The sequence below is a fragment of the Phascolarctos cinereus genome, unplaced genomic scaffold, assembly GCF_003287225.1.
Source record: "Phascolarctos cinereus isolate Bilbo 61053 unplaced genomic scaffold, phaCin_HiC Scaffold_3;HRSCAF=262, whole genome shotgun sequence".
Classification (NCBI taxonomy): domain Eukaryota; kingdom Metazoa; phylum Chordata; class Mammalia; order Diprotodontia; family Phascolarctidae; genus Phascolarctos; species Phascolarctos cinereus.
This window is the reverse complement of record NW_027555736.1, coordinates 90,976,917-91,003,776: the sequence shown is the minus strand read 5'-3', so window position 1 is coordinate 91,003,776 and position 26,860 is coordinate 90,976,917. Positions and strand designations below refer to the sequence as shown.

Genomic DNA, 26,860 nt, shown 5'->3' with positions numbered 1-26,860 from the left:
TCTTTGTCCCAAAGAGAAAATCAAGTGATGGAGGCAGGAAAGTTCAGAATTAGCCCAATCCTGTGAAAGAAGATATAAAGTCCAGGAAAATTAAGGAGGCAAATATAAGTGAAAGGGGGTTTAATAGCTTTCGATAATTAAAGCCATTTTATTTACTGTCCAGCAATTACAAGAAGCATATATTTGGCTTAGTGACAAGCAAGGTTGCCATGCAGAAGCATGGCTAATCTCTCGTCTCTCTTTTACTTTGGTAATAAATGATTGCACCGAAATGAAATATCAATGTACTGGGCCCAAAACCCATGAAAGGATTAAAAAAACAAACAAACAAAAACCTGAGTATCTGAAGTCTCCATGTTTATGTAACTGAAAAGTTTATCTTTCTTCCTAAAAAGTGCTCTGAGATGCCAATCAAAATAAAAGCACTCATTTTATGGGGACAGATCCCTAATCTTTAACCCTCATTAAACAATAAGTGGGTTTGTTGTTGTTGTTGAACTGAATTATACTTTTGTGGGATTTCTAGTTAAGCCTAGAATTTGATTCCAGCTCCTATGTCTTCTGAAAACTCCTTCCAAAGTTGAATGAAGACTAAAATTCTGAAAGAAACAAGAAAAATCATTGACCATCTTACTCTGATGAGCCAATGTCCAATCTTTAGCTAGATTGTGAGATCCTCAAGAAACTGTGTAATTCTTATGCATCTGCCACAGGCACCCCAGAGAGATTAATTACTTGCCCAAAGCCACACAATAGTGACAGGAATAGGATTTGAACACAGGTCCTTAAACACCAGATTTACTGTTCTTTTCATTATCTCGCTTATGTACTTGTTTACAGACCTAAAAATAGTAGGAGACAGTCTATAGTTTTTGAACAACCAACTGAAAAGTGAAAACATGGAATCAAATATACAAATGGCCTATACAGTTAAATAAAATAATTACCTAGTTGGTTTGTGTTTTCCATTGAATTTGTGGCTTCCTTTCACATCTTTTTGGGCCACTTTGTTTAGCCTATTATTTGGCCTCTGAGCAGGAATGGAGTTGCTGAACAAGCCCTAAGAGCAGTGAGGTGACACTGTGGGTAGACTGGAGTCAGGAAGACCTGAGTTCAAATCCGGCCTCAGACACTTAACTGTGTGACCCTGGGCTAGTCACTTAATCCTGTTTGCCTCAATTTCCTCATCTGTAAAATGCGGTGAAAAAAATGGCAAACCACTCTAGTATCTTTACCAAGAAAACCCCAAATGGGGTCGCAAAGAGTCATACATGACTGAACAACACCAAGAACAAGCCGGTCAAGTGGAAATTAAAATATATCCAATGGCAGCCCAGAGCACATTACAGTATCATAATTTTGAGTTGGAAAGGACCTTAGAGGCAAGGGTGTGCTGGTAAATGTTTAACAATCAGCTCTCCAGAAAGCACAATACATTTTCCAGTTTAATCTTGAAATTATTATTAACTTTTTCTCTGTCATTTTATGACTAGAAATCAACAAAACACTAAAGCACTGACTTGCTGATTTCCCAGATACAAATGATAACATTGAAAATGTACTAAGAGCTGGGCTAAGCTGGCTCTAGCCTAGCCTTAGGCAGGGGTCACTTAGTACAGTCCTCTCAGTTTGACTCGCCCAAGATCACACAGGTGGTAAGAGGCAGTGCCAGGATTCAAACTCACATTCTCTGACTATAAATCCAGCATTTTCCCAAAGTAACTCTTGTCTTTCCTTAGCTTCCTAGGTTGGTCATGGAAGTAATGGAGGAGAGTGGAGAATTCAAAGGGGAGAAGAGCAGTGATGTTAGTTTTACCAATCTTTCTTCTTGATGAATGAATTTCCTCCTTCATAAATACCCAAAGATTTAAGGGATGCCTCTTCTGAAGCTGCTTTTAAGATCTGGGTGTTGAGGCAATGTGAACCGGGAGAGAAAAGCACTCAGTCTGGAGGTGAGATGACCTGAACTGGAATCAGGGCTGTTACTGTTGTTTGGTCACATCTGACACTTTGTGACCCCGTTTGGGGTTTTCTTGGCAAAGATCTTGGAGTATATTGGATTTGCCATTTCCTTCTCCAGCTTAATTACAGATGAGGAAACTGAGGCAAACAGAGCTAAGTGACTTGCCCAGGGTCACACAGCTACTAAGTGTCTGTGGCCAAATTTGAACTCAGGAAAATGAGTCTTCCTGACTTCAGGTCCAGCGCTTTACCGCCTAGCAGGCCCTACTGCCAGAGATCTGATAGTTATTAACCATGTATCTGTGGGTAAGTCACCACCACTTCAGAAGGAGCCTCAGTTTCTGCATTTATGCTATGAAATGGGGGAGAGAACATGCCTGCCATCATGCATGCTCAGTGGCAGGCCTGCCCCCAAGTTTCCACTTGACTGGCTGGAATGTTGACTAAGTGTGCCACAGGGTGAATGAGTGGGGGAAAAGGTTGTATTCAGTACCTAGGACTTCACAGATAATCTATTCTGGTTGGCTACCACTTTACCAGTTCAAAACTTAGGTCCTTACCATCATGAGGACTCCTGCTTGGCAAACATCTCACATTCACGGTCTCATTTCCCAGCACATGGCTTTTAAAAGGCAGTTTTGTTAAGCTATAAGAATCGACCCAAGTCATTGACTAGAAAAAGAGATTCTCATAACCATGACATGAACCCAGGGCCTCCAGTGATTAGTGAGTTGGAATCTAAAAAGACCCATTTGGGCACAAAAGTAGGTACAGATTAGTGATTAGATAGATCCTGCCTTCAAGCTTATAACCCTTAGCCTAGGGGTGGGGAACCTGAGCCCTTGAGGTCACCTGTGACCTTATAGGTTCTTGGGTGTGGCCTTTCGACTGAGTCCAAGTTTTACCGAGGACCTAGAGGGCCACATGTGGCCTTGAGGCTGCAGGTTCCCCACCTCTGCCTTAGTCTATAGGACTAGCTCTGTGTCTTCATGAAAAGATGACTTTAGACAATGACTCCTGGCTTCTGCATTTATTGACTTTCTTTTGTGTCTGAACTTATACCTCTCTCTATTTTATATAACCTAACTAAAGAATAATTGCTCTAAGAAATTTCTCAAAATAGGGGCAGCTAGGTGGTGCAGTGGATAGAGCACCGGTACTGGTCAGCAGGACCTGCATTCAAATCTGACCTTGGACACTTACTAGTTGTGTGACTCTGGGCAAGTCACCTAACCCTGTTTTCCTCAGTTTCCTCATCTATAGAATGAACTAGAGAAGGAAATGGCAAAACACTCCATTATCTTTGCCAAAAAAAACCCCAAATGGGATCACAAAGAGTTAGACATGACTGAACAACAACAACAAAACTGATTATTTATAAAGGAAGATATTATAACCCTGAGAATCAAGCTGACTTACTGAAGGTCCCACAGAGATAATGGCAGACTTGGGACTAAAACTCATCCTTCCTTCCTCCAACCCAACATTTTACTCCACTACATAAGGAATGTGTATCAGTTTTGTCCTGTCCATGGACCCAAGACAAGTGAAAAAAGAAGATTCCTTCACATGGCCTCTCTTAGAGATTTAGTCTGATCAGGCAGGGAAAATGAATAACTGTTTGTAGAGATGAATCAGTTTGATGACTATGAGGCACCTCAGTGGTATAGTTCAGACGTGGAAGACCCAAGGGTCCTTGGGTCACCCTTGACTGGGGTGAGTGGGGGCAAGGTCAACAAGTCAGAAAAAGGTGGCCTTGCATTGAGCTGGGCTAAGCAAACCAGGTCAGAGCAGGGATGCTCCATGGCTGAAATATACACTCTGAGTTGCACATCTAACCATTGTTTCATGGATCAGTTGTAGGCCCCTTTTTCTTGACCTGTATGTACAGATTTGTACTGCTACAAATTTTCTGAACCATGGTGGAAGTGGTAGAGCAGCGAGTGAGTGGAGGGGTTTAAGGAAGAATTAAAAAAAACCCTCTTATTTCCATACTAATATTTTCATAAGACCATCTCCTTAGGGAAGAATTCTTCAATGGAGGGAAGAGAAAAGGAACAAGTATTTATGAAGCACCTACTATGTGCCAGGCTTTAAGTGCTTCACAAATATTATCTCATTTGAACCTCACAACAACCCAGTGACATAGGTGCTACTATTACTGCTTTTTATAGTGGAGGAAACAGACTGATAGAGATTAAGTGACTTGCCCAGGGTCACAAAGCTAGTGTCTGGGGCTGTATTTGAACTCAGGTCTTCCTGATTCCAGGCCTAGCACTCTATCCACTACACCATCTAGCTGCCTCAACACAGTATGTGGAGTATAGCTATAACAGAGAATAATAACAAATTATATTCTGATTATTTCTGGATAAGAAATTTCTTCACATGTGAAGAAATCCAAAGTCATTCATTTAATAAACTTTATTAAGCATTTTGTCCACTAAAATCTTATTTCTCTTTCTTAGCAGGGCATGGAGGTGACCCCAAGTTCTTGAAATGGAGTGTGAACTCTGGCTGATCCTATCGAGGGTTGTAGTGAAATCATCACCTACTACGTGCAGAGCTCTGTGCTTCATGAAGTTAGATGGTAAAAATATCAATGTCTTTTCAGTTTCCTAAAATATATATTTCTTTTCAGAACTATTCCCTTGAAATCTCCTTTGCTCATAGAGGAAGAAATTTATTGCCCAACTCTTTCCTAAAAATGGAAGTTTTGCACATCTAATTGCAGGAGTTGGTGAAACAAAACAGAACAGATCTTTCTTGCCTTGAGTCATATCCAAGGGGATTAATTTGTCACTCTTCAAAAAACAACTCATTGGAGGGATACCCTCTTTGATTCTCTAGTCTCACATTAATTAGAAGTAGTAAGAACACTGGATACACTTGGTATTTGAAAAATTAGAAGAAAAATTTTTGCCACACCTCTCAAGAGGAGAAAACAACAAAGATATCCAACAGACAACAAAACCCTAAAGGCAGGATACATGAAGGATCATTAGATCACATTTCTACTCTTGACTATAGCAAACTTCACTTAATAAAGGATGAATTATTTGGGCAAAGAAACTCTGTATGATGAATTTAATCATTTAAAAAAATGTATCTTATTAGGAAAAAAGTGATACCATATATTTGTTCATATCGTATAGAATGATTTTGTGGGAAAGCAATAAATTGGAACAAAATCTGGGACCAAGCCAGATTTTGACATTTGATGAAGCAAGGGATTTAAGCCTCATATGTATTTTTGATTGAGAATTGATGTATTACTTGAAAACAACAAAATATAAGCATAGGCTACCCAACAACATTTTGGCTCTGTGAAACTACAACATTAGGTAAAGCAATGTTTCAGGAGTCAGTTAATTCTAAAGAACAATGTTAAAAGTGGAATAGCAAGCAAATTGACATTGGAGGGAATTAATGTACTCCTGTGCTTAAGTGTTAGCTCGTCACAAACTGGATGTATAGCTCAAGCAATAGAATGTCTTAGCAGGATTTCACATTAGGGTGGGATTTTGCAACTATAAGTATCACTGGAGGAATACTTGTGTTAAAAAGATGGGCCTTTGTTTCAAGGAAAAGTTTGAGGGTTATTAAACAGATTGTAAAATTTCCTGATTTTAATCCAGCTAGTTTTCTTCCTCCCATACATTTCTAGGCCCAGTTCATTTTCCATTTTCAGTGTCCTCTCTGGAATACTGATAGGACCAGCTCTATGCACAGTCCACCTAACATTTCATAGTCTGGCCAATAGGCACTTCAACAATTAATCAACCAATCAATCAATCAATCAACAAGTTTTTATTAAGTTCCTACTGTGTGCCAGGCACTGGGTTAGGCAGGCACTGGAGAAACAAATACAAAGAATGAAACAATTCTTAGCTCTCAAGAAGCTTATCATCTAATGGATGTATAGGTATATGACCATAGCTGCATAGCTATAAAGCATGTAATAAAAACACAGTTCCTGAATAATTAAAGTTATCAGGTTCCCCAAAAGGCAATGGAGAGTGTTATGGTGGGCATGGGTTGGCTGCAATGTGTTATCAAAGCACATCTGTAATAAAAGATATTATGAAAGAAACAAATGACAAAGAAAGGAGGTAGGCCAATCTTGTAGGGAGGGATGACAGATAAAGAGCCCAACTCCACCAAAGCAAAGTCAGAAGATCTAGAGGAAGCCCCTTCAGGATGTTAGATGGAGCCCTTGGGGAGGAATCATGAGAAACCATGGACAACAGCCATGCAGGCTGAAAAGGTGTGGGTGGGTAGTGATCAGCACTTCTAAAAGGAGTGCCCTTATCAGTGAGGTTAGAATTCCACTAAAACATCACAAAGAGTATTGACATTTGGTTTTGTCATAATAGCAATAGTATAATAAAACAGCATCAATCAGTTGCATGGGGAAAAGAGCACTGGTTTTAGGGTCCAAGGATCTGTGTTCAAGCCTAGCCTTTATGACTTGACCGACCTTGGCCGACTTGATCTATCTGAGCCTCAGCTTCCTCATCTGTAAAATAAGGGGGGTATACACTCTATGAGGGAGTTCTTAACCTTTTTGTGGGTCATGGATCTTCTTTGGTAGTTAATATGACAAAGCCTATGGACCCCTTCTGAGAATGTTTTTAAATGTATAAAATGAAAATTATATATATATATATATATATATATATACATATATGTATCTATATGTGTATATATAATATACATATTATATATACTTACAGGATTGCAAGAGAAACCAATTATACTGAAATGTAGATATCAAAATATTTTTAAAGCAACTTCCTTGGTCCCAGGTGATGAACTCCTGAACTAAAGGGGTCTCTAAGGTCCCTTCATGCTAATGATACATCCATGATTCTATGAACATTACGCAGAGTACACCTGTGTGTGCTATATGTTTTTGGAGTAGAACTTCAGTGCGAAAAGAGACATGGGAGTAGAGTATTGGGTTTAGAGTTAGAAAAACCCAGTTTAAAATCCTCCTTTGACAGCAGATTAGCCATGTGACCTTGGACAGGCCATTCAATCTCTTTTGCTCTCTCTCTCTCTTTCTCCCTCTCTCCTTTCTCCCTCTCCCTTTCTCTCTCCTCTCCTCTTCTCTCTCTGTCTCTGTCTTTCTGTCTGTCTGCCTGCCTCTCTATTTCTCTAGCAATTCCCCAGGACTCCGTTCTCCAAGCATTTCTTCATAGGCCAGGCAGCTCCCTAGGAATATCCACTAAATCGTGGATTGATTGTATCTGCTAAGGAAATACCTCAAACTGAGGAAGTCACAGACCCTTTGCTAGTCAATGTCTGGTACTACCTGTGCAGCGACATCTGGAAATGATGTGAGAATTTGCTTCCATAAATACAGAGATAGGAACTGGACCTGTGATTTACATTGGTGTAGGGAATTGCCCTCTGTCAAGGCAAGTTGGCGTCTTCTCTGTGCCTTATAGCCTCAGAAAATTGCCTAGACCACTGAGACGTTAAGTGATTTAGGGTCACACAGCTAGTATGTGTCAGAAGTGGAACTTTGAACCCAAACCTTCATAAATTCATAAAATTCTTTCTTAATTGGATACTTCATTTAGATTAGATCTTATATTAGTGTTCTAGTCAGTGGGTGCTGGATAGTTGTAATGTTCTGCATTTCAAAACTTGAAATATTCTTGTAATTCCTAATCTTTAAGAAACAAAAAACAAAGAATCACCCTGTCAGGCGAGAATAACATAATGCTTGGTTGGGAGCAAGATTTTTGATGCTGAGTTAGCATCCTCTAATTTAGAAAACAGTCCAAGATTTTTACTATCCCTGTTTCCAAAGCCAGGCCTCTCCTCTTTTACTGGTCATGTGCATAGCTATGCTATGAAGGATTTCACAAGTCATGAGTGCTATAGAATACAGAGGGCTATGTCTTCTTCCCACCTTTCATCATGTCCTCAAACATGCAGCTTGAGAAGCAATCATCATTGCCCGCTTGTTTAAGGTAATTACAACATGTATTTCTTCCCTGCTGGCTCTGTTGGAGCAGAAAACACTTCATCATTTACTTCAGTCACAAGAAGAAAGAAAAAAAAATCAGGAATATAAACACCGTGGGTATTTTTCCCCCCTTTTTTCTTTACATTGAAAGACAGGGCTCAGGGTGAGTTTTTCAATAATCAACCAAAGTTGGCAATCATGCTAATAGCTCTGAAGTTGCCTGGAGAGCTCTCCTCCAGGGTAGCTAGAGCCAAAGGGAGGTGCTGAGGGCTTTTTGTTCTCTTGTTGGTAAATAACTGGCCTCTATTTACATACAGCTGTTTCCTTTTTCAAAAGATATTCAAAAGCCTGGGTAGTTTCTGGGAGTTGCTTTCCGAGGGGAGGGGTGGGGGGGAATATATCTGAATTTTTAAAGAGATTTAGGCCTAATTAAATCTATGCTGCTGGGAGAGAGCTGTAGAAATCCCTGTGTTTCAAGGTTTCTAGGAGGAGGGGGAGTGGGGGGGAATAAGGTGCATATGATTAGCAGGCCAGCCCAGGGTTGTCAACATCGGCTCTTTCTTTCCAAAGTCAGACATACCCCCAAGGGCATCTCGGAGAGCAGCCTGTGGGAGGGAGGTGGGGAAGGGAGGGGGTGGTGGTCAGAGAAGTCCAAGGGCGTGATGCCATTTGTTTTCAGTAGGAAACCAAACTGAGCTTTCTAAAAATGAACTTTTCTTCCAGGGTTAAAGGAAAACCACGAGACGTGGAACCCAGGACCTCCCACCTCCCCCCCCACTCCCTTCAAACCCTGCAGTCTTTAAGCTTTTCCCTGGCAGTACAAGCTTCATAATGACTTCCCTGCTTCCCATAAAAGCCCTGCAGCCAATTTGTATATTGTCCCCGTGAAACAGTGGAAACAAGTCTTAAAGTCTAGGAATAAGGTAAAAGGCATGTTCAATAGAAGGAATGAAGTATTATCATTGGAATCTTTATTTCTGTGAAGAGAGAGGGCTAAAACATTACCTTAGAATTCCAGATTACAGCACCAGTAAGAGAGTAAATTCATTCTAGTGGTGGGACTTCAGAACCATAATCCTTTCTCAAAGCCCTTTTGTTATTTTAATGTCTGACAAATTATGCCTTTAAAAAAAAGAAGAAGAAAAACACTTAGATTTAAGAGGTTTCTTTTGCTTTGGCTAAAAGTAGTTTCACTAGTTAAAGAAAAACTTTTAATTTTCTGTAACCCATCATCTCTATTCTGCTGGCTAAGCATTTGCATAAGAGAAAGTTATTTTAGCTTCCAGAGATTAGAACACAAAGTCACCATGGAGGACCTGCATCAGGTTGCTGTGGCAACAGTAGTTGTAGAAAGTACTTAAGTTTGGTGGAGGGTTTCTCATTATTAACTTGAAACTGCAACCCCCTCACCCCCCCACCAACCTTTGTAGTTTTGTGGTATGAGGCTTGTAGTGAGGCTGCTGAGAATGTCTGAGTAAATGGATATATTTCCTGTACCTCATTTCCCCCTCTTTGCATTATGGTGGTTCCATTTTAGGCTTATTAACAAATTATCCTCCAAATGACTACTTTTCATCAGAGGGATTCAGTGAAATACGTAGCTAAGAGAAATAAACACACACACACATATGGAACTAGACAAGGTATACATATATATATAATATATATATATATATATATACACACACACACACACACAGATATGTGTGTGTATATACATACATATATACATGTACACATACATGTGCATATATACACACATACATATGCATATATATATATATGCACACACACACATACATATACACACATATATCATATATATGCTCTTTCTTCCCTGGAAAGCCATCAGGAGAGGAGGCCTAGAGAAAGATTGGTCAGGATTTAGGAACTATACCTTTGTTCTTCTTTGCTGTTTCTGAGATCCAGCCCAGAATGGACAATAGTGTACTAGGGGAGGTGGGGGGTGGAAGGAGATAGTACCAGCAGATGGCTGTTTGGAATGCTTCTTTAATATGAGTTTGGCTCTTAGGTGGTACCATGCATGGTTATGGGAAGCAGAGGAATATGGTGACAGAGACAGAAGGACCAAGATAATCAAAGTATGGCTTGAAACTGGAATGTATGATATTGAGAAGACAGTCTACACCAGGCATTCCTAAAACATTTTGGTGTCGTGGACCCCTTTGACAATATGATGAAGTCAGTGGACCCCTTCTGAGAATAATGTTTTTAAATGCATAACATAAAATACGGAGGATTACAAAGGAAACCAATTATATTGAAACATAGTTATTAAATTTTTTAAAAATTTGTGATATAGTAATCTATCTAGTGGCAGCCCTAATAATAATAGTAATTTAAATGAAGTGTTGACCCTAAATGATATTCCAAGATCTCTGAAACAATTATAATGTTATATGAAAATATATGTGATTTTACTGTGAGTACTATTGTGGTTTGTTTCCTAAAGTTGTAATTCAAAGAAATGTTAAATTTCAGTTAGAGGTGAGTGAAAATAAAGATGTAATTTTTTTCCCATCCAAGTTCACAAATCTCCTTAAAACTGGTCTAGACCCAGGGAACAGATGGAAGGTGAACTCTCACAAGGAAAGAGCAATGGGCAGTCAGGCAGCAAATGAGAAGCCAAGTCATACAGTGTCATTTAAAAAAGTAATTTTATCAATCTTTTATTTTTCACATCACCAGGATTTCTCTAAGTATCCCTCACCTTCCCCTTCCTGAGAGTCATCCAATATAATACATATATTTTACAGGAAGGAAAAAAAAGAAGAGATGAAAGAAATCAGCAAAAACCAACCAATACATCAACAATCTGAAAATACATGCAATATTTCACACCCATGACCTTTGCAAAGGAGTATGGTAGGAAAGTCTTCTCATCTGTCTTCTCTGGGGATATGCTGGTTCTATGTAATTTTGTGACATTAACTTTCAATTGTTTTATGGTTGTTCTTTCCACTTTATTTTCATCATTTGGTATATTATTTTCTTGAATTGGCTCACTTTGTTCTGCGTTGGTTCATATATGTCTTCCCCTGTTTCTCTGTCTTCATCATAGTCATCATTTCTTATAGCACAGTAATATTCCATTTTATTTGTGGACCACACTTCATTTAGTCATTCCCACAATCAATTGAGCATCTACTTTGTTTCACATTCTTTGCTACCACAGAAATTGCAGCTCTAAGTATTTTGGTGCACATGGGGGTAACTTTCTTCTTATCAACAATCTCCTTGGGGTATAAGCCTAGTAAGTGGAATCTCTGGGTCAAAAGATATAGACATTTTAGTCACTTTATTATTCCATTTCATTCTTGTCTTTATATCCCCAGCACCTAGCATTGTACTTAGAAGAAAATGGGTGTCTAATAAATGCTTGTTGCATTGAATTGAGGACAAAGCAATGGGTTCCAGCCAGAAAAACAGTCAGGAAAGCTAACAGGAGGCACAAAGCTACAGAAAATAAGGCCTGCCCCAGCCAAGAAGCCTTTTATACTTTGTCTTCTTGTAGCAGATCCAGTGATCAGTGTATTCAGATGTGCACAGTTACTACTGTATAGGAGGCAATGCCTTGAAGCACTGAACTCATGCTCTGAAAGACATATAGGACATATCCACAATGATAACAATAAAAACATTTTTTGTTTTTGTTTCAGATTTTCTTGGGTAGTAGTCAGACTTGGAAGCTTTCATCTTTACTCCTGATACTCCATCTCCTGTTCTCATACTCTGGCCATTCCCCATGCCTGGGGGATGATTCTTCTATCCCTCCTTTCCTCTGCATTGCAGAATTCCTCTTTTCAAGAACCCAACCACTCATACATCATCTTTTTTTTTAAATAGTACTTTATTTTTCCCCCAATTCCATGTCAAGACAATTTTTAGCATTCATTGTTAAAAGATTTTGAGTTTCAAATTTTTTTCTCTCCATGTTTCCCCTCCCCTCTTCCTAAAATGGTAGGCAATTTGATATAGGTTACACATGTGCTACCATACAAAACCTATTTCCATACTAGTCATAGTTGTGAAAGAAGAAACACATCAAAAGGGAAAAAAAACACAAAAAAGAATAAAGTAAGTGAAAAAAGGTGTGCTTTGGATCACCATTCAGAGTCCATCAGTTCTTTATCTGGATATGGATAGCATTTTCCTTCATGGGTCCTCTGTACTTGTCTTGGATCACTGTGTTGCTGAGAAGAGCTGAGTCATTCATAGTTGATCATCACACAGTGTTGCTGATACTGTGTTCACTGTTTTCCTGGTTCCGCTCATTTCACTTTGCATCAATTCATACAAGTCTTTCCAGGTTTTGTTTTTTTAAATCTGCCTGGTCATCATTTCTTATTGCATAATAGTATTTCATTATATTCATACACCACAGGTTATTCAGCCATTCCCCAAATGATGGACAACCCCTCAATTTCCAATATTTTGCCACCATGAAAAGGGCTGCTATAAATATTTTTGCACATACAGGTCCTTTCCCTTTTTTTATAATCTCTTTGGGATATAGACCTAGTAGTGGTATTGCTGATCAAAGGATATGCACAGTTTGATTGCCTTTGGGCATTGTTCCAAATTCCTCTCCAGAATGGTTGGATCAGTTCATAACTCCACCAACAAAGCATTAGTGTCCTAATTTTCCCACATCCTCTCCAACATTTATCATTTTCGGTTTTTTTTGTCATATTAGCCATTCTGATAGGTGTGAGGTGGTACTGCAGAGTTGTTTTAATTTGCATTTTTCTAGTCAAAAGTGATTTAGAGCACTTCTTCATATGCTTATAGATAGTTTTGATTTCTTCATCTGAAAACTGCCTGTTCATATCCTTTTACTATTTATCAATTGGAGAAAGGCTTGTATTCTTATAGATTTGACTCAGTTCTCTATATATTAGAGAAATGAGACCTTTATCAGAGACACTGTAAAGATTGCTTCCCAGTTTTTTTGCTTTCCTTCTAATCTTAGTTGCATTGGTTTTGTTTGTACAAAAGGTTTTTTAAATTTAATATAATCAAAATTATCTATTTTACATTTCATAATGCTCTTTATCTCTTTTTTGGTCATCATCCTGTAACTCACTTAATTTCTCCTTTTACAATTTAGATGACACACACACACACATATGGTGCATATATGTTTAGTAATGATATTACTTCATTTCCTATGGTACCTTTTACAAGATGTAGCTTCCTTCCTTATCTCTTTTAATTAGGTCTATTTTCAATTTTGTTTTGTCTGAGATCAGGATTGCTACTCCTGCTTTTTTTTTTTAACTTCAGCTGAAGCATCATAGATGCTGCTCTAGCCCCTTCACTTTACACTGTGTGTCTCTCTGCTTCAAGTGTGTTTCTTGTAAACAATATATTGTAGGATTCTGGTTTTTGATCCATTCTGCTATCTGCTTCCATTTTATGGGAGAGTTCATCCCATTCACATTCACAGTTATGACTACCATCTGTGTATTTGCCTGCATCCTATTTTTCTTCATTTGTTCTCCTTTCATCCTCTCCCTCCTCCATGGTGTTTTACTTGTCTACAGCCTCACCCAATCTGCTCTCTCCTCTGTCAGTCTCCCTCCTCGTTTACTTAATCTCCTCCCCTCCTACTTTCTTGTCAGGTAAGATAAATTTCTATATTCAACTGATTGTGTATATTATTCCCTCTTTGAGTCAATACTGATGAGAGTAAGGTTCAAGCAATGCCCATTGCCCACCCTCCCATCTTTCCCTCCACCGTAATAGGTTTCTCGAGCCTCTTCATGTGAGATAATTTACCCCATTCTACTTCTCCCTTCCTTCGGTACCCAGTGTACTCCTCTTCCTCATCTCTTAATTTTTTTTATGTCATTCCCTCAAATTCACCTTATACCAATACCCTCTGTCTATGTATAATCCTTCTAACTGTGCTATTAGTGGCACAATTTTCAAGAATTACAAATATCATCTTCCCATGTAGGGATGTAAACATTGCAGCTTTACTGAGTCCCTTATGTTTTCTTTCCCCCTTTTCCCTCTTTAGGCTTCTCTTGGGTCTTGCTATTGGAGATCAATTTTATTTGTTCAATTCTGGTCTTCTTATGAAAGTTTAAAATCCTTCAATTTCATTGAATGACCATTTTTTCCCTTGAAGTATTGTGCTTAATTTCTCCAGGTAAGTGATTCTTGGTTGTAGTCCTAGCTCCTTTGCTTTCCAGAATATCATGTTTCATGACCTCTGATCCTTTAATGTTGCAGCTGCTAAGTCCTGTGTAATCTTGATTGTGGCTCCCTAATATTAGAATTGTTTCTTTCTGGTCACTTTAAGTATTTTTTCCTTGACTTGATAGTTTTGTAATTTGGCTATAATGTTCCTTTGGTTTTTTTTTTTATTTTGGACTCTCTTTTCTGAGGTGATCAGTGGATTCTTTCAATGCATATTTCCCCCTCTGGTTCCAGGACATCAGGGCAGTCTTCCTTGATAATTTCTTGAAAGATGTTATCCAGGTCCTCCTTTTGATTATAGTTATCAGGTAGTCCAATGATTCTGACATTGTCTTTCCTGGATCTATTTTCTAGGTCAGATGTTTTTCCAGTGAGGTATTTTACGCTTTCTTCTATTTTTCCATTCTTTGAATTTGTTTGCTTGATTTTTGATGTCTGATAGAGTCATTAGGAGTACTTTTCCTCAATTAGCTTTTGTACTTCCTTTTCCATTTGGCCAATCATACTTTTTAAGAGTTATTTTCTTCAGTGAATTTTTGTATCTCCTTTTCCATTTGGCCAAGTCTACTTTTTAAGCAGTTGTTTTCTTTCTCCAAGCTGTTGACTCTTTTCCATAATTCTCTTATATCACTCTCATTTCTTTTTTCCAATTTTTCTTCTACCTCTCTTATGTGATTTTTAAGCTCCTTTTTGAGCTCTTCCATGACTTCTTTCTGGGCTTGAGACCAGTTCCTGTTTTTCTTTGGGGTTTTGCCTATAGGTGTTGACACTGTTGTCCTCTTCTGAGTTTGTTTTTTGATCTTCCCTGTCGCCATAATAATTGTCTATGGTCAGATTATTTTTTTTTGTTGTTATTTTGTTCATTTATTTGTTCTTTTGACTTTCTTTTAAGTTTGAGCTCCGCTCCCTGAGTGGAAGGGGCACTGTCTCAGGCTTCTTGTGCCAGAGGCTGCAGGCCCTGCTGTTTAGCTGGTGCTGCACTGATTTTACCCTGAAGCCCACAAGGGACCGTCACGTCTGCTCTTGCACTGAGGGGATGGGATAGGGGGTGCCTGGTGTCGTTGGAGACCACAGGGGTCTGGCAGCTCAGGCACCATCTTCTGCATGAAAGTATTCTTGATCCCCTTCAGCTAATGCCCTCTCTCCAAAAGTAGCTTGTAGTAACCTATTTTGTGTGTGTATATACATATATATATTTATTAACTGTGCTTATACTCTCCCCATATTTTGCATGTACTTATCTTGTACATTAGAACATAAGCTCATTGCAAGTAGACATTGTTTCATTTTTTAAAAATTTGTATTCTTAGCACCTTAGCCACAGTATCTGGCAAATAATGGACACTTAAGACCTGTTAAGACAACGGACCTGTTAATGGCTTTATTGATTTTATTTCTTGTCACCTTGTCTAGTTCTCAAGGAACTAATAAATGGTTCACAAAACCCATTATGCCAGATAGCAGTCACTACGAGCCTAAGTCATTTATATCTGTTGTTGTGGTATCTATCTTGTTGTGGTGTATATCTGTAAACGGTCAAGGGGCAAGAAGACTTTCTAAACAATTAAAATTTATTGCTTCTAAAACTACCCTAGAAAATTATCATATCACACTTCTATGGGAGATTAGAAAGCATAAAACATGGACAGAGCCTCAACAGAAATAAAACAAATAATTTGTACTTCAAGCATCCCTTGGCATGCACATAAGATGGAGACAACTATATTTTCCTCTTTATAAACATTTCCTATCTTTCTTTTGACCCAGAAAAATTAATAAAAGTCTCTCAGCAAGAATTTATCAAATAGCTATTCTATGCTAAGTAGTGTTCTATCCTGCCTTGGCATACAACAATGAGTGAATGAATGAATGATGAATGAATAAAAAATTTTAAAGTGAATGAAAAAGTAGTTATTAAGAATTTACCAAATGCCCGGCACTGTGCTAAGCACCAGAGAAGTAAAAGCAAGCAAAACAGTCCCTTCCCTCAAGGAGCTTAAATTCTAATAGAAGAAGAGAGTATGTAGGGCAGTAGTGGCAAGGGAAGAGTATTTGGTTTTGGTTTTTTTTTTGGCTAGGCAATGGGGTTAAGTGACATTCCCAGGGTCACCCAGCTAGTAAATATCAAGTGTCTGAGGCTGGATTTGAACTCAGGTCCTCTTGATTCCTGGGCCAGTGCTCTAACCACTGCACCACCTAGCTGACCCCAGGAAAAGCATTTTGGAGAGGGAAATCAGAGAGAATATCAGTTGGGAGTGACGGGACAATTCCTTAAGCTCTTTTGTCATGAATGATAGTGCTGATTAATGATTGTTTTTAGTAGGGGCAGGGAGAATATGGGTTGGACTGTATGGCAGCAGCCATGCAGGGTCACAGAATGGCATCTCTAGTTCCAGACAGAGTTAGGAGCTGGAGAGCAGGCTATCCCAAAAGTATTTATTCAGTAGCTATCATGTATTTTTTTAAAATAAATTTATTTATTTTCAGTTTTCAACATTTACTTCCACAAGATTTTGAATTCCAAATTTTCACCCCATCTTGCCCCTCCTCTGCCCCAAGATGGCATGCATTCTGAATGCCCCTTCCCCTAATCTGCCCTCCCTTCTATCTCATCCCCTTCCCCTTCTATTTTCCTGTAGGGCAGGATAGATTTCTGTACCTCATTTCCTGTATTTCTTATTTCCCAGTTGTATGTGGAAACTTTTTTTTTAAACATGTGTTTTTAAAACTTTGGGTTCCAAATTTTCTCCCTTCCTCCCACCCCACCCACCCTCATTGAAAAGGCAAGCAAGTCAATACAGGCCATACATGTGCAGTTATGAAAACACTTCCATAGTAGACATGTTGTGACAAACTAACTCTATTTCCCTTAATCCTATCCTGCTCCACCCCCCACTTATTCTATTCTTTCTTTTGACCCTGTCCCTCCTCAGAAGTACTTCCTTCTGATTACCCCTTTCCCAATCTATCCTTCTCTCTATCATCCCCCTGCTCTCTTGTCTCCTTCCTCCCCTATTTTCCTGTAGGGTAAGACAGATTTCCATACCCAATTGAGTGTGTATGTTATTCCCTCCTTAAGCCAAATCCTATGAGAATAAGATTCCCTCATTTCCTCTCACCTTCCCCTGTGTCCCCACCACTGGAAGAACCTTTTCTTGTCTGTTTTGTGTGAGATAATGTACCCCATTCTACCTCTCCCTTTCTCCTTCTCCTAGTAGAATCCTCTCTCACCCCTTAATTTTATTCTCCAGATATCACCCCTTCATCTTCAGCTCATCCTGTGCCCTCTATCTATCTATCTATCTATCTATCTATCTATCTATCTATCTATCTATCTATCTATCTATCTATCCATACATATAATTTTTCCCCTCCCACTACCCTAATACTGACAAAGGTCTCATGAGTTATAAATATCATCTTTCCATGCAGGAATGTAAACAGTTCAGCCTTAATAAGTCTCTTATGATTTCTCTTTCCTGTTTACCTCTTCATGTTCCACTTGAGTCTTGTATTTGAAAGTCAAATTTTCTATTCAGCTCTGGTCTTTTCATCAAGAATGCTTGAAAGTCCTCTATTTCACTGAATGACCATTTTTTCCCCTGAAGGATTATACTCAGTTTTGCTGGGTAGGTGATTCTTGGTTGTAATCCTATCTCCTTTGCCCTCTGGAATATTATATTCCATGCCCTGGTCCCTTAATGTAGAAGCTGCTAAATCTTGTGTTATCCTGATTGTGTTTCCACCATACTTGAATTGTTTCTTTCTGGCTGCTTGCAATATTTTCTCCTTGACCTGGGAACTCTGGAATTTGGCTACAATATTCCTAGGAGTTTTCCTTTGGGATCTCTTTCAGGAGGAGATTGGTGGATTCTTTCAATTTCTATTTTGCCCTCTGGTTCTAAAATATCAGGGCAGTTTTCCTTGATAATTTCTTGAAAGATGATGTCTAGGCTCTTTTTTTGATCATGGCTTTCAGATAGTCCAATAATTTTTAAATTCTCTCTCCTGGATCTATTTTCCAGGTCAGTTGTTTTTCCAAGAGATATTTCACATTGTTTTCTAATTTTTCATTCTTTTGGATTTGTTCTACTGTGTTGTGATTTCTCATAAAGTCACTATCTTCCAATTGCTCTATTCTAATTTTTAAGGAAGTATTTTCTTCAGTAATCTTTTGGACTTCCTTTTCCATTTGGCCAATTTTCTTTTTAGGCATTCTTCTCCTCATTGGCTTTTTGGACCTCTTTTGCCATTTGGGTTAGGCTATTTTTTAAGGTGTTATTTTCTTCAGTATTTTTTTGGGTCTCCTTTAGCAAGCTGTTGACTTGTTTTTCATGATTTTCTTGCATCACTTTCATTTCTCTTCCCAGTTTTTCCTCTACTTCTCTCACTTGCTTCTCAAAATCCCTTCTGAGCTCTTCCAAGGCCTGGAACGGATTCATATTTTTCTTGGAGGCTTTGGATGTAGGAGCTTTGACTTTGTTGTCTTCTTCTGGTTGTATGTTTTGATCTTCTTTGTCACCAAAGTAAGATAATATAGTCTGATTCTTTTTGCGAGGTTTGCTCATGATCCCAGCCAACTACTTGAGTTTTAAACTCTTTGTTAAGGTACGAATCTGCTTCCAATGTGGAGAATGTACTGTCCCAAGCTTCAGGGGTTTGTATAGCTGTTTTCAGAGATACTTCTAGGGACCTGTAAATTTTCAGTTCTTCCAAGGTGGTATGATAAAGGTGGAGGTGTTTACTCTCTTCCTGACCTGTGCTCTGGTCTTTGAGTGACCAGCCACAAGCGGTCTTTTCTCTCTTGGAACTGTGAGGAGGGTTTTCTCTGCACCACCACTACAAGCTCCACCTAGCCAGCGCTCCTCCTCACCCCAGGACCGCCACCCAGAACTGTGACCCAGATCTAAGCACTGGCAAAGCAAGAGATTCTTGCCTCAGCACTGGCAAAGAGATCCCTGCAGTCCCCCTCTGATCAGCCACTTGATTCCCCCTCAGTCAGTGGGCCGGAAGCTCAGGACACAGCCACTGGCCTGGCATCTGCGCTCTGCGCTCTGGAACTGGCTCTGACCTAGCTCTTCTCTCACCAAAAAAACAGACTTTTCCCACTGACCTTCTAAGTTGTCTTTGGCGTTTGTGGATTCAGGAGTCTGGAAGCTGCCACTGCTGCCTGTGATTCATTCCTCTGAGGCCTGCTCCAGGTTTGCTGTGGACTGCGCGCCCACACCGAACTGAGCTGCTCACCCCACCAGGCACAATATGCCTTTCTGATCAACCATCCAGGCTGTTGTGGGCTGGAAATTTGTTTTACTCTGTCTTTTTGTGGGTTCTGCTGCTTTAGAATTTGTTTAGAGCCATTTTTTATGGGTATTTGGAGGGGTTTGGGGGAGAGCTCAAGCAAGTCACTACTTTCACTCCACCATCTTGGCTCCAGCTATCATGTATTCAATTACATGCATTGGACTATGCTAGGTGCTACTCTTTCTCCTCCAGGTACTTATATTATGCTGGGGGCTACAGCATGGAAAAGGATAAGCATATGCATGATAATTTGAAGAGAAACAAGAAAAAATATTGACAGAGCCTTAAAGAAGTCTAGGGATTATCAGAGGCACAGAGGAGACAGGGTACAGCAGGGACAGGGGGGAATACATCCAGTACAAAGTCAATCAGGCAGGAGGTGGAGTGCCAAAGTTATAGAATGGCAAGTGGGCAGGTTTGACTGGGACAGAGCCAGCATCCGAGGTATCAGATTGCTGTGGCTGGCAAAACTCCCTAGAGGCCCTAAAAAGATTAAAAGGTCACTGGGAAAGTTTAACGAAAATAAATGAAAATACAACACAACGTAGATAATATTAATTTGTGGTTTTCTGAAGCAATGTTCAGCCTGCAGGGAGCCATTTCTATTTGAGTTTGCCACTAACTGTGTACGAGCCTGGAAGCAATGTTCATTAAGCATAGACAGGTAAGTTGGGGCTTTAAATGCCAGAGGGATTTGTATTTTATTCTAGAGGAAACAGGGAGCCAGAGCAGTCTTGAGCAGGAGAGTAATGAAGACAGATTTGTGCTTTAGCAAGATTATTTTGGCAGGTATGTCAAGGTGATATTTTTGCCAGGGGAGCTGGTCCAGTGCAGTATTTCAGAAAGGGAGAAATAGCTTATTTTCAATTCCATATCTCTTAGCAAAAATTTTAGAAAGGAATTGTAAGATTTCAGAAATGGAAGTGACCTTAGAGATCAAGTTCCACCACCCTTGTTTATAGATGAGGACATTGAGGCACAGAGAAGAAACAGAGTTAATTTTTATTTTTACTAATTATATTTTATTAATTATTAATTATAAAACTCACTGATCTTTAGCAAAGAAAAGTCCTTTTAATATTCACAGAAATTTGGAAGCCAACAGCCCTATTAATTCCAGTTCTACCTCTGCCTATCAAACAAGACTAACCTTTTATTTTCTGTGGTTCATGCAAGGGCTCTCAGTGTTCCAAGGGTTAGCTCCTTTCTGCATCTAAAATTCTGTGGCTTCTATGATCTTGTTGCAGAGAATAAAGAGTAGTGACCTCCAACTTGGGTTTGGGGAACAGAAAAAAGAGTAGTATTACAGGAACAAGTTATCACATGAAATAAAATATTTGACCCCAGTAAATTTTACAGATAACTAAAGCCTACCCTTTCAAGCACTGAAACTTTTTTTAATTAAGTATTTCCAATGGAAGCCTATTTCAAATGTTACAGATATTGAACCTAATTTAAACTTACTGCTGGTTCAAGTTCATTATCATCCATGAATGAATGGTCACCCATGATAGCACAATTTAGACACAGCACACCTAGATTTCAGCAAAGCACTTGATTAAGTCTCTTATGCTTGTCCTTCAGACAAGATGTAAAGATATGACTGATTGCTTCACAGCACAAATGCTAAAATTGGAATACATACAGACAAGGCATACTCATAAAATTTATAAATGACATGAAGCTAGGGAATGAAAGAGTTGGTTCCTCAAATGGCCTTGACAGCACTTGGCAGAGTGCCTGGCACATAGTAGGCAACTGATAAATGTTTACTGATTCATTAACAGTGTAGAATGGTGGGTTAATTGAACAAGAAGAAATTTAATGGGGATAAATGTGAAATTGGTTCAAAAATTCAACTTTACAAGTACAGGATAAGGCATATATGGCTAGTTAATGGTTGCTTTGGAAAAGATCTGGGTTTTTGTTTTTGTTTGTTTGTTTGTTTTTAGTGGACTACAAGTTCAATATGAGTCAGCAGAATAAAAACATAGAGTTGAGAATGAAGGTGATAGATAGCAACACTATACTCTGCCCTGATCAGACTACACCTGCAATACAATGTTTAGTTCTAGGCACCACATTTCAGGGAGGATACTGACAAGCTGGACTGCTCTCAGCCAAAAAAAGGATGATGAGGATAGCAGAATGCCTGGACCCCATGCTATGTAGTGATCAGATGAAGGAACTAGGGGGTTTTGCCTGGCCAGGAAAAGATGGAGAGGACATGATAGCTTAGTTACTTGAAGGGATGTCCTATGTAAAATGCATTCAACTCATTCTGCCTGGCTCTAGATGCAGAAGTTGGAACAAATGGATGGAAGTTACAGAGAGACAGATTTAGGCTCAATGAAAAGAAAATATTTGCCTTGAGAGGCAGCAGGTACCTGAAAGTTTTCAAACAGAAGCTGACTAACCTCTTAGTAGGGGTACCATAGACCAAATATGGGTTGGACTAGCTGAGCTGACTTGTGGGATCCTTTCCAACACTGAGATTCTGTGAATATGCAACAATACAGTGATAGCTTCATAGATATTAAAGTATGTAGGACCTGTATGACCCTAGAGTCAATGGTCCCAGACCTTTGTTTTTTTAAAAAAAATTCTTTTACCAGAATTTATTTTTTTAGCCTATACTCTTGCTATTAAGTGTTATATTTTACTCTTTCAATGTGCCTGTCCCTCTTTTTAATTTGCTGTTTCTGATTTGCTTTGGGACAGGAAATAAAAATTATTAGAATTCTTATTAGAATTATATATAACAAAGGCAAACCACTGTTGAGTTTGGCTGCTCAGAGATGATTTTTGCTTGTTCTCTTCCTAGCCCTCAACAATTGCCAAGTGACTGTTTCTGTTATCGTTTAATTTCTCCCCCTTCCTCCGAAGGATTTTTATATCTATCATATAATTTAATCATTACAACCCCATGAGGCGTACAGAGGAGATATTATTCCACATTTTATATATAGGGAGACTGAGGTACAATAGAGCTAATTACTTCAAAACAAGTCTTAGCACAAAGTAAGAGGAAGAACCCTAAGGGGTCAAAACTCACATCTCCTGGTTGTAAGCTCTTTCCTTTCTCTGTAACATGCTACTTATTAAAAGGAGCAAGCAGAGAGGAAGGAACACAGGGAAAGGTATCTGAGCTGGTGGGATGAGATGATTAGATGGTGCCAGATTTGGAGTGAAAAAAAAAAACAACCTGAATTTTAATTATGCCTCAGATACTGTATGACCATCTGTAAAATGGAGATAATAATACTACCTACCTCACAGGGTTATTGTGAGGATCAGATGAGTTCACAAAGTGCTTTGAAAACTTTAAAGTGCTCTATAAATGCTAATAAGTATTATTATAATGATGATTGTCTATTATAAACACTGAACAGAAGGACAAATTTAAGTGAAGGAGGGGCAGAGGTATAAATTAGATGAAACCATAGCCCTAAAAGTGCTAAATAGAAGGCTTTTGAAGGAACAGCCAAGCTTGAGGCAGCATCCATGCCCTCATTTGTGGACTGGGAGATTTTTGTCATGGAAGATGTTTTCATAGTTCCTCAGCCTCTGCCTATTTGTCTGCCTTATTTTCTCCTTCTCATTCTCTGTTTGAAAGTGAAGTCTTCAGTAAACAGAAGGGGACAATTCCATATGGCCCCCATCTCCTGTCTATTCACTATGCAAGTAAAGGGCGCCCAGGTGTTACCTGTCTTCTGGTCATTTAGCTGAGATCTCTGTAAATGCCAGCTGGTTGCCACATGTTTAATATTTCTGCAAGCCCTGCACACCTCCCCCAAACTAAAATTAAAATGGCACAAAAACCAGAGATAGTCAAAATGGTGAAGATTCATTCCATTAGATCTTCCACAGCTTCCTCCTCTAGCCATTCGCTGTATTACCACAGGCCCCTGTTCCAAGTCGCACACTATATTTCTTTCTGACAAATCTGGTTAACTGTCTTCTCTAAGTCTTTCTCATTGCCTTGGGAAGCAGCATCTGAAATCTTAGTGATGACCTCAAAGAAACCATCATGCTGTATCTCTCTTCCCCTCTCAGCTGCACAACTTGAGAGAGCTGTTTATACTCACTATTTCTCTACTTCTAAACCTTCTGTAATCTCACCCCCTGCCTTCAACTGAAACTGCTCTCCCTAACGTAACCAATGAACACCTAATTGCTCATTCTTCTGGACTTTTCCCAAGTCCTCATCTTTCTTGACTTTTCTGCAACCTTTGGAACTGTCAATTACCCTCTCTTCTCGGATGGTATGCTAAACTGATTGCTCTCCTATCTGCATAACTGATACTTTTCAGTCTCCTTTGCTAGATCTTCATCCAGGTTATGCCTGATAACTATAGATGGCCCTCAGTGGTCCATCCTGAGCCCTCTTCTCTTTTCTTTCTATACTGTCTTACCTGGTGATCTCTCCAGCTCCCATGGGTATTCTCTCTGTGCATCTACATATGTAACTCCAGCCCTATATAACTAAATACCTTTTGGACATCTCAAACTGAATGTCCAGTTGGCACCTCAAACCCAGTGTGTTCACAATAGAACTCACTATCTTTCTGTCCAAATCTTCTTCTCTTTTGAGCTTCCCTGTCAGCCAGGCTTACAGTCTCATTTCCATCCTTGACTCCTAACCTGCACTCACCTTACATATTCACTAGAGTCTAGAAGTTCAGATTCTAGTTTGATCTCTGTATCAAGGGCCCAATTTTCTTCTCTGTAAAATTGGAGGGCTTAACTAGATCTATTTTTTTTTAATTTTTAGGCAATTGGGGTTAAGTGACTTGCCCAGGGTCACACAGCTAGTAAGTGTCAAGTGTTTGATCTGAGGCCAGATTTGAACTCAGGTCCTCCTGACTTCAGGGCTGGTGTTCTATCCACTGTACCACCTGGCTGCCCCTGAACTAGATCTTAAAGGTCCCTTCCAGTTCTGAGATTCTGTGAGTCTAAGTGCCAAACTCAAAGCTAAGTGTATGGAATGAAGGTGTAGGTGTGACTGTGTGGCCCAGAAGCATTAGCAATGTTCCTGTGATCTGCTAGATTCTTATGTCCCACTTATACCTAGTGCTATGTGGAATACAGTAACTCCCCTTGCTCTGAATGTTATATTTCCATTAGTGCCACACAACAGGTCATTCGTTCTTTTGGTTGTATCTTCATATAGCTGACTCTTATAAAGTTTTCAGTATACTAGAACTACTAGGGATTCCCCTCCGCACTCCAACTTTTAATATGAATTGCTTTCTAGCCATCTTTTCCTCAGACTGAATTTATATGTGTGTGTGTGTGTGTGTATGTTTTAAACTAAGTACCAGACTCTATATTTATTCTTATTGAATGTAATTTTGTTAGTTTTAGCCCAATTCTAGCCTGCTGAGATATTTTTGAATCCTAATTCTTTCATTCAACATATTAGCTACTCCTTCATGCTTTTTTTCATTAATAAATTTGACAAACAAAACATACATTTTTTTCATTCCAGGCATTGATTTTAAAAAATTGATGAAAGATCCAAGTAAAGGACAGAACTCTACCCCAAGACTCAAAAAGAAATAGAAGCCACTAAACCATACATAAGGATCCTTGAGGGTCACATATTGATTTAGCTTTAAAATGTAATATTATCTGTTTTGTTGTATTTTTATTTATTTTGTTAATATTTTCCAATTACATTTTAATCTGGTTCAGGTCACACATGGAGTGTAATGGGCCACATATGGCTTGTAAGGTTCCCTCCCTCACTTGATAGGTCTATTCTAAGCACCTCCAAAGCTGACAGTGATCTATTAACCAGAATGCTTTGGGTCTGGTCAGTCAACATATTCCAAACCCACTTATAATTGTATACATCTTTCCATCTTGTCCATAAAGATTTTATAAGAGACTTTTATCAACTTTCTATCAGAAAAATCAGATTTACTATGACCATAGCATTCTCCTGATCTACTAATCTAATAATAAAGTAAAAAAATAAGATGAATTTAGTTTGGCATGACTTGTTATTAATGAACCCATGATGGCTCTTAGTGGTAACTTCCTTCCTTTTGAAATTACTATAAATCATCCCTTTAAGAATCTGTTTTCCTAAAAAAAAAAAAGAATCTGTTTTAGAAGTTAACATAAAGCTTACCAGTCACAAATTTGAAATATCAATCTGCTTTCTCTTTTGTAGAAATGCAAATTAAAGTACTTTTGAGATTCCACCTCATACCCATCAGAGTGGCAAAGATGACAAAAAAGGAAAATTATAAATGTTGGAGGGACTGTAGGAAAACACATATTTGATGTACTGTTGGTAGACCTGTGAATAGGTACAGCCATTCTGGAAAGCAATTTGGAATTATACACAAAAAGGTAGAACAATGAGATGGTTAGATAGTGTAATGGAATTAGTGAACATGAAATTGGATAGACTTCAAGATATACTGGAGGATAAAAGGGCCTGGCATGCTATGGACCAAGGGGTCACGAAGAGTTTGACATTAGTGAATGACTGAACAACAACGAAATGTTTTCCCCCAGCTATACTATTGCTAGGCCTATAACCAAGAAGGAGGAAAAGGTACTTTATGTACAGCAGCTCTTTTTTGTGGCGGCAAAAAAAAAATCCCGACCTCAAAAAATAAAAATGTAAACTAAGGGGATGTCCATCAACTGATCAATAACTGAACAAGTTACATAAATGTGATGGAGTATTATTGTGCTATAAGGAAAAAGGAAATAAATGATTTTGGAAAAATATAGAAAGACTTAGATGAACTAATGCAAGGTGAAATGAGCAGAACCAGAAGAACAATTTACACTATAACATCAACATTACAAAAATGAACAATTTTGAGAACTTTTATAAACTGATGAAGAATGAAATGAGATGGAACCAGGAGAACAATTGATACAATAACATTAATAACAAACAACTTTGAAAGCTTTAAGAACTATGATCAGCACAATGACCAGCTATGATTCTAGAGGACCAGTGATGAAACATGTTATCCATGAGAGAGAGGTGATGAGATTTAGGACATAAAATGAGACACATATATTTTCATATAGAACCATTGAAGGAATGGCTTCTGCTTGCCTGTGTATATTTGATATTTGAAAAATTGTTTTTCTTATTTTTCTCCAATGGGGTAGAGGGGTAAAAGGATGATAAAATAGATTTTTGTTCATTTTTTTTTAAGTAGAGAGGTGGTAGAGAATTCTATAGATGTGTCATGTTGCATACTGTTTCAGATGAAAATCCCTACATTATTTGTTTTATTTAACTGCTTTACTATGCTACAAGAAACCTCTCATAAAGTGGGAGTAATCTGTAAATGTTCACAATATGAAAATAAAACACATTAATAAAACTTTTTTTAAAAATTGGGATATCAT

At 38.7% G+C, this 26,860-nt stretch overlaps 1 long non-coding RNA gene across 2 annotated transcripts in view; it reads right to left on the bottom strand.

The window, feature by feature from the left end:
• Positions 1-26,860, bottom strand: part of LOC110209560 (uncharacterized) — a 35,569-nt gene that overhangs the window by 1,504 nt on the left and 7,205 nt on the right. The window contains exons 2-4 of one of the 2 annotated variants that reach the window (XR_013485244.1): positions 20,622-20,742; positions 8,948-9,064; positions 7,886-7,979 (exon numbers count right to left, since the gene is read on the bottom strand). This is a non-coding gene — a long non-coding RNA (uncharacterized LOC110209560). Of the gene's footprint in view, positions 1-7,885; positions 7,980-8,947; positions 9,065-20,621; position 26,860 lie in introns of those variants that run through there. The other variant, XR_002324862.2, reaches the window with a different exon arrangement.